We start from the raw sequence: 10,563 nt of genomic DNA, 5'->3' as shown, positions 1-10,563 counted from the left end.
GAGACCAGGTGCTGGCCTCAGGGTACAGACATTTCTAAGAACTCCCCAGTTTTGCCCAAGGGTGAAGTTACAGCATGGTGGGCTTTGCCTTACCAAGAACTCCAGAGGTCGTGGCCTTTCTTAAGCAGGGAGTGGGCGAATGGGAATAAGGGTGGGAGGGTAGTGTCAATTATATTCTCCCCATCCATGGAAAAATGGTTTTGTATGCTGGTGTTAAAGTCTGAAGGGAAGGGCTGCATGTGGTTTGTGGTCTGAAGGTGGGTTTCCCCTGGGTGTGAGAAGGTGGCTGAAGCCAGGCACTGCCAGTGGCTCACAACTTTCATCCTCGTTACTCAGGAATCTGAGCTCTGAGGATCCAGTTTCAAAGCCAGCTCGGGCAGGAAAATCTGTGAGACTTTTTCTCCAGTGAACTACCAGAAAACTGCAAGTGGCGCTGTGGCTCCAGTGGTAGAGCATGCACCTTCAACTGAAGAGCTGAGGGACTGCGCACAAGCCCAAAGTTCAAACCCCATGACCAACTACCAAAAATAAGGTAGCTGAGTTTTCTACATAGCGGTGTGTGCAGTAGGAAATGGCATGCTGTGCCAGGAGACATTCCAGACATGTGAGAAGCTCTGAGTTTTGTCTATAGTTGGTCTGAGGAATGTAGTGCCATCTTCTCAAGGGTTGGGGTATTCAGGTGCTCAGGGACTGCTGAGGCCTTGGGCTACACATGTGATGTGTGTGTGTGTGTGTGTGTGTGTGTGTGTGTGTGTATTTTTCCATCGCCTTTGTCTGTCCCCTTCATTGGTGCCTGTTTGCCTCTTTCTGACCTCACATGGTGCCCCTCCTGCACAGCAACCTTGCATTTAGCCCCTTATCAGGGTCTACAATAAGTCTTAAATTGCCAGAGACCTGCAAATTTCAGCTTTTCTTTGGGGCCCAAATCCAGTCGTCCATGTTTCTGGCCACCTCCAGGGGATTCTCGGTTAGCAGGGCAGGTGGCATAGGTTCTCCCCTGACACAGGGTGGGGGGAAGGGCAGGGGCTCAGTCATGTGATGTCCTGTCGTTTTCCTCAGCTGGGCCTCTGGCTGCATGTCCCTTCCTGAAGGCTGGTAGTGGAGTGGGGGAAGGGTGGTTGCCTGTGGCTCTGGACAACTCAAGCATGAAAGCTGACTGAAGGCCGTCCAACCAAGGATCTTCCAGAGCTACATGGAAGGTGAGGCCAAGGTGGCTTGGAAGTATCTGTTGGTGTCTAGGAAATGTCAATGTACCTTACCACAGGAAAGTCTATCTTCTGGCCCCAGCTGGACCTCTCTAGGTCCTTCTAGACAATTCTGGATGCCCAGAACACACAGACACAGACTTTAGATTCCAGGGCTAGGGAACTGGGGGATGAGAGACTGGTATGGCCAATACCTCAATGTTCTGGGGCATTAGCCATGACCTGGCTATGCCCCCCTTGTGTATGTTGATTTCTTAATCCAGTGTTGGCCACACACCAGCCTTTTGTGGCAGTACTGTGGAAGTGGCAGGAGTGGAAGTGAGACCTAGGATAACCAAAATCTGGATATATGGCCTGTGGGGATGGGGATGGCAAAGGGTGTCTATTAAGAAAAACATCTCAGATCTGGAACTCAGGGCCTAGGCACTGTCCCTGAGCTAACACTCTACCACTTGAGCCACAGCTAACCTTTCATCCTTTTTAGTCGTTTAGCGGAGAGAAGAGTCTCGTGAACTTTCCTGCCTGGGCTGGCTTCAAGTTGCCATCTTAAGAGCTCAGCCTCTGAGTAGCTGGGGTTGCTGGTATGAGCCATTGGCAACTGCTAAGGATGTTACCGTGTGTATGTGTGTGTACATGCACATGTAAGTGTGTGTGTGTGTGTGTGTTTGTGTTTACCAGGGCTTGAACTCAGAGCCTAGGTGGTATCCTTTAGCTTGTTTGCACAAGGTTGGTGCTGTACCACTTGAACTAGGGTATCTCTGCTTCCCAGCTTTTTGGTGATTCATTGGAGAGAAGAGTCTACCCAGGCTAGCTTTGAATCTTGATTGATCCTCAGGTGTCACTCTTGAGTAGCTAGAATTATAGACATGAGCCACTGGCATCCAGCTACAAAGATGTCTTCTCATACTCTCTTCTGTTCTAACACATTGTCTGCTTGCCCTGGCCTAGATCTTCTGACCACCACATCAGCTCCCAGCAGCCCCTGACTGTGTGGAGAACATAAAGCTCAAAATTGATCCTATTTCTTTCTCCTCAGGGAAGGGAATATTTCCTCTGAAGGTTAGGAGGGGTAGCTGCAGCTGGGTACTCGGCTTGGAGAGAGGTACTCTGTTTTAGCCAAGAAGGAAAGTGTGGCCGGATGCTAATAGCTGATGATGTCCTATTCATAGCTCCTCAGGAGGCTGAGATGTGAGGATTACCATTCAGAGCCAGTCCAGCTAGAAAAGTGTGTGAGACTCTCTTCTGCAAATATACACCCAAAAGCTGAAAGAAAAGCTGTTTGTCAAGTAGTAGACTGGTAGCCTTGAACGAAAAAACTGAGGGACAGAGCCCAGGCCTTGAGGTCAAGCCCTAGCACCAAGATGCATGGGTGTGCGTGCACACACGCACATGCTCACACACACACAGACACACATACAAAGACACACACACACACACACACACCACACAAACACACACACACACACACACACAGACACACACACACACACACACACACACACACATGAACTGAGCTAGAACTGGGGGGCAGTCCTGAGGCATAGTCATAGTCATAGTAAACTCTCAAATTAGATCAAGTGCTTTCTCCCTAAGTCCTTCTTGGCCTGAGTGGGTATGGGCCATGGCAGTAAGTTCCATGGAATCTGCCCCTCCATCTGTGCACAGGGCCACAGGACCAAGGGAAGGACACTATGAATGCTCCTTTGTAGTCACTCCAAGATTGCAGACCTTCATCTGTCCCCAAGAAGTGGAGAGGAAAGCAGGGCTCTGAGCCCTGGGACTCCTGGGATAGCGACTGCTACAAGCATCAGCCAGCCAGCTGTGGATACCTGAGCCTACAAGTCTTTCATGAGCCCACCTCAACACCTGCCCAAGGTGTGCCTGACAGAGTCACAAACTTTTGATAACCGCATGAGTGGGCATTACCTGCTGTGCCATCTTGCAGCTCCTGGTCCTCCGGGCCCAGAACCATGGTCTAAAATGTCGGTTTACTGTTCAGATGCACACTGCACCCATGACTGATGCCATTCTGATGAGCGGGCTGATGACCTCCATGCCCCAAGGCGGGACCCTTCTCGATACTGTGGCCTGTTCCATACACAAAGGCCACAAAAGAGACTGCTCTGAAGACACCTAGACATTGGGAGACTCGACCCTCAGAGGCCCATTGAAAAGCACTCTGCCTAGAGCCACAGAGTGAGCTCCAAGCAGGTGTTTGTCAAGGGGCTCAAACTCTGGGCCTGGGCACTGTAGCTCAGTTCTTCAGCTTACCACTTGATCCACAGCACCTCTTCCTGATTTCTGGTAATTCCTTGGAGATCAGAGTCTCCTGGACTTTCTTGCTAGGGCTGGCTTTGAACCACAATCTTCTGATCTCAGCTTCCTGAGGATCTAGGAGGACATGCATGAACCACATGCTCTTAGCTGATCTGGCTTTTCACCACAGTGGGCTAGGAGCTTCTTAAAGCTTTTCTTTATTTTTTTCTGTGATTGTACTGGGGCTTGAACTCAGAGTTTGAGCCCTGGTTTCTTAACTTTTTCTAAAGGCTGGCACTTTACCACTTGAGCCACATTTCCATTTCTGTCTTTTGGTAGTTCATTGGCAAGAAAAGAGTCTCACTAACTTTCTTCCCCTGAGTTGGATTTGACCCATGATATCTTATCTCTGTCTCCTGAATAGCTAGGATTTACAGGGGTTGAGCCACTGGTTGATAGAAACTTTTCTTAAGAAAGAGTTCTTCCCTGCATTTGCCCTGACTCCTCCATGCAAAGGAGGCCTCTGAGGGTCAGGAGCTGTGAAAAATATGCTTCCAGCCACTGGAAATGGCTGGGGTCCATGGTGAAAAGCCAAGCTAATCTTCCCCCTGGGCCCCATTCTGGGTCCCCACCCTCTGCCCTACCTGTGACTCAAGTACAAACCTTGACCCAGCCTTGAATCTCCTTCCAGACTTGTCTGAAGTCAAAGAACCTTCATTCCACCCACACCACCGGCTCTACACCATACCTCATGCTGTACCTTCTGCCTGAGCCTCACTGTCCTTTTCTATATCTTAGAACTGCTGTGGAATTTTGGCACTGGTTATATCACCTCCTGAAGCAACTCTTTCCTTCCCTTCTCTCTCTTTTTTTAAATATTGAGTTTCTAGAGATGGAACTTGTGCAGGCCAACTGGCAAATGCTCTATCTTGGTTTGTGTGTTTGTGCCAGTCTGGGGGTTTGAATTCATCACCTTGACAGTATCCCTGAGCTTTTGTGCTCAAGGCTAGCACTCCAGTACTTGAACCACAGATCTACTTCTGGCATTTGTGGTGTTTAATTGGAGAAAAGTGTCTCATTATAGTCTTTCCTGCTTGTAATTTTGATCCTCAGATCTCAGCCTCTTGAGTAGCTAAGATTACAGGGGTGAGCCATCAGCACCTGACCTCTTACTTCTAACCTCGGCCCTCCTCTGAGTCCCAGAAGAATATATCTCACCAGGGTCCCTTTTTGCCAGTCCTGGGGCTTAATCTCAAAGTCTGAGCATGTTCCTGAGCTTCTTTTGCTCAAGGCTCGCACTCTATCACTTAAGTCACAGTACCACTCTCGGCTTTTTCTTTTTCTGTGGTACTAAGGAATCGAATCCAGGACTTCGTGCAATCTAGGTAAGTATTCTACCACTAAGCCACATCCCCAGCCCAAGGCTCACTTTAACAGGAGCTATGAGGGTGGGACTTATTGGCTAACCCCTTTCGGCACAGAAATCACTGGCTATTTCCTATCTTTCCCAGGATTTGGGACCAGCCTGAGACTTGGCAATCATTAATGATGAATGAGTGATAGGCACCAGGCCCCACATCCTACAGAGGGATCTAGAATATGTAGCAAGAACCTTGGACAACTCCTACAGCCTAGGAAGTGTGGTCTTCCTGGATGCAGTGGCTGGCTTCTAGGTGTCCTGATGGGACACCTCACCCACAACATAATGCAACTGTTGCACAAACAAGCCCAGGCAAAGCCTTTGGGGTTTCAGTACTTAAATGGCAGAGAAATATGCTTTGTTCAAGCTGCCAGCTCAGACTTAGTATTGTCTCAGTGCTTGTCCCAGCTTACCCAGGTTTGGGGGCTGGGCATGGGCAACCTGCTGAATGCCCATCATCCATACACCATCCATCTATACACAGAGACACAGAATTCTGCCTTCTTTTTTTTTTTTTTTTTGGTCAGGTCCAGGATTGAACTATGTGCCTAGGCACTGTCCCTGAGCTCCTTTTGCTCAAGGGTAGTGCTCTGCCCTTGAGCCACAGCCCCACCCATGTGTGTATTTTTTTCCTGTGGTCTCTTAGAAATAAGAGTGTCAGGAACTTTCCTGCCCCAGCTGAATTCCAACTGGCATTCTCTACATCTCAGCCTCCTGAGGAGCTAGGATTATAGGCAGAAGCCGCTGACACCTGGCTTTCTTTTCTTCCTGTTCTTTTTTTAACCGTGACAAGCTGAAGTATTCACAGTGCCATTCTAATGGTTTGTATTCGAAGTAAACTACCCAGGCCTGGAGTTTGAATGCTAGGACTGCCCCCCACAAATGAAGGGAGAATCTGAAAAACTCATTCCTATTCATGTGAATGGTAATGGAATGTTATAAAAGTAATAATTTGCAGTTAATTCTTGATTCTATTTTAGAATGCCACACACAAATTACTGGATTTATATCTTCCATTCTAGAAGCTAATGGAAGGATATTGACTAATTTTTAATTACAGATTTTGTAAGTATTCAACCATAATACTTCATGAAATGGAGGGATAATGTAATCACTAATAATTGGTTTTATATATATATATATATATGTATATATATATATATATAATATCTTCACATTCCCTCTCTGTATATATATATGCATATATACACATACACTCACATATATATATATGTATATATATACATATATATACACATCTATCTATCTATCTATCTATCCAACTATCTATCTTTCTATATATATATCTTTCTGTCTATCTATATATTGGGCACTACTGTGGCTTGATCACAGGTCCTCAGAACTTCCTGGCAGCTCAATTTGCCACACACTGGTCTGCTAAGACTGTGACCCCATTTATGGATTGGGTATTGTGAGTTGAAATCCCAACATGGCCAAAAATTTATTCGTGGAGTAAGAAGCTAATTTTGACACATTTTTTTCTTCTCTGTGACAGTCCTTGGTCTGTGTGATGTATAATCCAAATGCAAATATATCCTAGGTGATATGAGGTAATGAAACATTATATGTGTAATAATACTAAATTAATAAGTGTAATAAATGCCATATGCTGTACACCCATGCAATATAAATAGATCTCATATATAAATATTAGTTTTTTCAGTGCTGGTGCTTCAATTCAGGCTCTGGGAATTGGTCTGAATTTCTTGTTTTCAAGGACAGTGATCTTCCCCTTCACCCACAGTGTCACAGAGTTACCCAGACCCTGAGTTCAAATCAAAGGCCTGCCAGAAAAATGGTGCAAATTCCAAGTCAGGGCCTTATTATTATTATTTTCTGGCCAAACCATGGGGCTTGAACTCAGGTCTTGGCATCTCTGCCACAACCAACCCTGGGATCCTAGGACCAGAGTTCAAATCTTGGGGCTGGCAAAAAAAAAACAAAAGAGAAGGATAAAGCTGAGATGGAAAGGGGAAACAAAGAGGAGGCAACAATGCTTGATAAGAAATGTACTAGTTATCTTGCCCATGTAATTGTAACTCCTCTGTATGGTATTCTTACAATAAAAAAACTGAGAATTTCAAGAAGGTGGTTTTACTTTTTTCCCCCTTTGCATTGTGGCCATCCTGGGTCTAAATGACAAGGCCCAGAAAGTGTACATGACCTTGCATTGCTGATGTTTGGTGGGCTATTAGGGAAGCCATAGCCAAAAGAGGCAACTTAGGCCTGGAGGTCGAATCCTGGTACTGCCACTAAGGAATGGTGGGAGATTCTAAGGTGCATTCTGATATACATCCATACAAATGAAATGTTATAAAAGTAACAAATAAATTACTAGTGTATGATTATATTATAAAACTATATAAAACAATTATACTACATTAATTTTCAATTAATACTTTATTATGTATTCAATCATGATACTTAAAAAAGTAAGGAATAATTTAATTGCCAATAATTGGTAGTAATATCGTATAGGCAATTTCATAATATACAGACATTTCTTTCTTGTTTTAAGCATATACCTCTATATCTATCTATCTATCTACCTATCTATCTATCTATCTATCTATCTATCTATCTATCTATCTATCTATCTATCTATCTATCTATCTATCTATCTATCTACCTACCTACCTACCTATATACCAATCTACACATTTATCTGTTTGTACACTTGTCACTCCTGGGTATCAGTGGTAGTGTGCTCTCCTAGGACATACAAAGCCCTGTGTTTGATTCCTCACTACCACATGCACAGAAAAACTCAAAATTGTGCTGTCTAGCTTAAGTAGTAGAGGACTAGCTTTGAGCATAAAAGCATAGGGACTCTGTCTAGACCCTTACTCAAGACCTTAGTTGTGGCACCAAAAAAAAAAAGGTAGAATGTTCTGACTGCAATGATATCAGGATAGGCTGCAAATACCTCATCACAGAACTAGCTGGGAGTCTGGGGTTGACAGGTGACATCTAACCTGACAACCAGAAGTAAACCACTGCAACACAGCTCCACTGAAACAGATGCTGCTGGCTCACTCATCCCTGTCATCCAAGATACTCGGGGGCTGAGATCTGACACTGGTAGGTTTAGAACTCAGCCCTGGAATGAAGTCTGACAATCTCTGACCTGTGGCTCAAAGTGGCAGAGCTCTAGGCTTGAGCTAAAGATCTTAGGATAGTACCCCCAACCTCTGAGTGCAATCCACGTGGCTGACTCCCCGCCAAAATATTCCCCTCTAAATCATTAGAGGTGAACTTTGTGAGGTTTGTGATGTGATTCTGAAAGAATGGTGATACTGATGAAAGCACCCTAATTCTAATTACAGCATGTGGGATACAACTATGTGATGAGTTCTTCATGAGTTGTTGTGTGCCTAGTCTTTCATGGGGTTCATTCTTTCATCTGGTCCTTGTAAGAGCTCCACAAGAAAGATGATTGTGCAGATGGGAAAGTTGAGGCTCAGATATGCCCCCATGTCAGGGCCAAAATAATGTATGTACTGAAATCTAGTGAGTTGTCTCCTGCAGACAATTGTTTTGGTTCAGTTTTCTCCATCATGTACCTTGAACTCAGAGACTAGGCGCTGACTTTCATCCTGGGCTCATGGCTAGCACTCTACCACGTGGAGCCAACGACCCCTTGTATAAAAGTGTCAGAGCTTAGGTGTCTTTAGCTGAGGTCTGTCATCTTGCCTACTCAGGAAGCTGAAATCTGATGATCTGAGTTCCAAACTATACCAGACACAAAAGGTCCCATGAGACTATTATCTCCTATTCACCACTTAGAAATTGAAGTGGAAGCTGGGTACCGGTGACTCGCGCCTGTCATCCTAGCTACTCAGGAGGCTGAGAGCTGAGGATCACAGTCCAAAGCCAGCCTGAGCAGGAAATTCCTTGAGATGGTTATCTCCAATGAACCATCAGAAATCTGAAGGGGCTCTTTAGCACAAGTGGTAGAGCTCTAGACTTGAGCTGAAGAGCCCAGAGACAGCACCCAGGCCCAGACTTCAACTCCTCCAACTTATAAGAAAAAAGAAACCTGAAGTGGAGTGCTGAGAATGTGTCATAGGGGTAGAGTGCTTTGTATGTATGAAACCCTGGGCTTGAATCCTCAGTACCACATCAGTAGAAAAAAATCTAATGTGTTCTGTAGCTCAAGTTGTAGAGTGCTGTCCTTGTACAGGAGAAACTCAGGTACAGTGATCAAGTCCTGAGTCCTTCAGGACTGGTGTATGCACACACACACACACACACACACACACACACACACACACACACACACAGAGACCAGAAGTGAAACTGTGACATCAAATGGGAAAGCACTGAGCTTCTGCTCTGAACTCATGGTCAGCACCTTCGCCCTGTGTTCAACCCCAAAACCTAGCCACCGAGGGCCCAACTAGGAGAGGTCAAAGGTTTCAAATCCTGATGAGCTTCACCAGCCCTAGATGACAGGAAGCATTGTGATTTTGCACAAGTGCTTAGATTTAGCAAGCTTCCGGAAACCTAGGGAGGCAACACTGCCAATTATGAATCATTTCATTAGACTCATGGCCCTAGTTGTCTGCCAGAAGGACTCTTTAATTAATTGTAGCAGTTTGTCTCAACATTGGAACACAGTGTAACAAAGACAGGATGAGTACAGGGAACTTGGCCTGCCACAGGAGGTGACACAGATGAAGACTTCCTGTCAAAAAAGAGCACTGGGGATAGAGATAGCTTGGGGTAAAAGGAGGCCTTTTTCTCCTGGCCTTTAGAACCCACCCACACTCATCCTCACTAATTGCCCTGGATGAAATGTTTGTTACACAGCTGTACAGGAGTAAGGCTTTTGTTTTGCCTGTTCCAACAATGAAGCAGACTTCCTCCAGTAGCCTGGGGTGTGGAGAAACCCTGAGGTTACACTGGGAACCGTGAGGGGAGCTCTGGAACATGCACTGTCTTGAAAGCTGTGCTATGAAATCATTCTATTTAAAGCAAATTTCCTAGCTGGGTTCCTTTTTTCATAGTAACTCTGGATGTTCACCGATAGAAATACTTGCATATATACACAGATACGTGGAGTTACTGGCTCTTTTTTTTTGCGGCAGGTCCTGAGTCTTGAACTGTGAGCTTAGACATTGTCCCTGAGCTCCTTTTGCTCAAGGAAGCATTTTATTGTGCCTTAAAACATGATAATCATTAAATGGAGGCATAATTCAATACCTATTAATTATTAGGAATACATTACATGTAATTTTATATGTAGACATCTCGCATTCTATAAATATTTTTATATATTTAAATATACAATCGAATATACCTATAAATCTCTCTCTCTCCCCCAGCCCTCTCTCTCTCTGTATATATATATATATATATATATATATATATATATATATATATATATATATATATATATATATATATATATATATATGCTAGAAGTCAGGTTCTGGGAAGTGCCTGGCAGTAAATTATTTTGAGGCTGCTGTGCTTACTGACCACTTGAAAAATTGGGGACATTCCAGGCTCTGAGTTCAAATCAGAGCAGTGCCAAAGTCAATAGATGGAGTAAGAAGCCAACGTTGAACTGTTTTCCTTTCTGTGAAAGAGTTGTGTCCTAGGTACAATATGTAATATCTATGCAAATACATACATATATATGATGTACATTATAAA

This window comes from Dipodomys spectabilis, unplaced genomic scaffold (genome assembly GCF_019054845.1).
Source record: "Dipodomys spectabilis isolate Male_0828 unplaced genomic scaffold, ASM1905484v1 ptg000078l, whole genome shotgun sequence".
In the NCBI taxonomy this organism is placed as follows: domain Eukaryota; kingdom Metazoa; phylum Chordata; class Mammalia; order Rodentia; family Heteromyidae; genus Dipodomys; species Dipodomys spectabilis.
Note: the sequence above shows the minus strand (reverse complement) of the source record.